Source organism: Branchiostoma floridae, chromosome 3 (genome assembly GCF_000003815.2).
Source record: "Branchiostoma floridae strain S238N-H82 chromosome 3, Bfl_VNyyK, whole genome shotgun sequence".
Lineage (NCBI taxonomy): Eukaryota > Metazoa > Chordata > Leptocardii > Amphioxiformes > Branchiostomatidae > Branchiostoma > Branchiostoma floridae.
In genome coordinates this window covers 18,724,862-18,726,441 of record NC_049981.1, presented here as the reverse complement: position 1 = coordinate 18,726,441, position 1,580 = coordinate 18,724,862, and the positions used below count along the sequence as shown (strand labels likewise).

The following is a 1,580-nucleotide window of genomic DNA, read 5'->3' as shown; positions in this document are numbered from 1 at the left end:
ACCCAATTGAATATGGTAATATGTGCATACATAAAAAATTGCAGCCATGCATTCATACCAGAGACGACAAGTAAGTTGTGCACTTTTCTGCCCAGTGCATACCCATGTAGGCACCATCTCCAGTCTGCGTAATGATGTGTGTACTTAATGGCATTTCAATAACAACTACATGTATATTTTGGCTAAGCAAAAGGAGAGGATTTAACATAGCTTCACCTTTACCACTTGGAGATGGTTGCCAAGATTACCCATGCTTCTCTAATCAACACATTTTGTACAGTGTTGTCATGGCAACAGACCTCAGTTGTGCAACCAAAAGCAGATGTTTCCGTCTTGTACATTTCTCCCAAAGTTCCTTGTGGTATCAGCCAAATGTAGAGTTATATTTCTGGACTATATTGTGCAAGGTTTTATCATACTCGTGTTGGTTCTTCGCAATGCTGTTTTACATAGTTGAGATTGTATGTAAGTATAAGCTAGACCAGGGCACTGTTTGTGCTTAGAGCAATCATGTGTATCTTTTCAGCTACAATGTGCAAATATGGATGACTTGTGGAAAAATATCTTGGCTTGCATCAATACTTAATATGTATATATCAACTTTTGATCTCATAATAGTCTTTTACGTGAAGTCTGATGACACATTACTGAATCATTGACTGACGGGTTCGGTCCTTCTTTGAGGCATTTGCCATTGCTAAAACCAAAAATACATTGTAAAATGTTACCATATTATACCAATCATCCAGTTAAGCTTTCAAATGCATTGCGGATTAGTAGATCAAGTGGATTAATCATAGTTGGACTTTGCGAAAACACCTATAATGATGATTTTGTGCTGATCTGATTTAGCGACAATCCGGCCCTGCTGTTTTCCAACATTCTGTACTTATATATCATCTGTGAGGAATGTGGGATGGTAAAACGAACGAGATGTGGCAGTTAATTAGTAGAAGAACACACAAATTATCCCTGTGATGAAGAGTGGAGCCCAGGATCGCTCCTTGGGGGTCGCGGCACCAGAAATTCTATAATAACACGGAATCAGGACATAATTGGACCAGAGAACACCCGGGCGAAATGATTGGATTTCCACAACCACAATTTTTCAATAGAACGATACAAAAGTGATCCTATGAGGCGAGGGGAAGCTGGAATGTGTCCCGGGGTGAGGTGGGCCTGTTTTATGGCCTATCATGGCTAGAATGGTGCAAATCTACAGGGATCATTCTTACAAATAGTCTACAGGATGGTGAACTGTTAAGACTGCTTGTAATGATGTTACGGATTTCTAAGACTTGCCCAGAAAGTGGTAAAATTCTCCTTCTATGTGGCTAAAAACATGCTAACCATCCTCGCAGGAGGATGTTTCACAGCTTGCGTCGCCATGGTTTCCATGATTACATTAAGCTAATGTATGCAGAGGGCATAGTCAGCATGCAATGGTGTCGCCACTTTATGGTGGGAGAACATTTCGCGGCTGCTACCCAATAATGAATCCATATTAACACATTCTACGAGAGGCTCTTAATGCTCTGTATTCTCCCCCCAGGGTGAGGAAAGACATTTAAGAGGGCAGG

At 40.8% G+C, this 1,580-nt stretch overlaps 1 protein-coding gene across 1 annotated transcript in view; it reads left to right on the top strand.

Annotated features, from left to right (window-relative positions):
* The window catches only part of LOC118410848 (paired box protein Pax-2a-like), a gene marked incomplete in the record, with an annotated part of 75,315 nt that overhangs the window by 73,025 nt on the left and 710 nt on the right, over positions 1–1,580 (top strand). The window contains 1 exon segment of the mRNA XM_035812698.1: positions 1–1,580.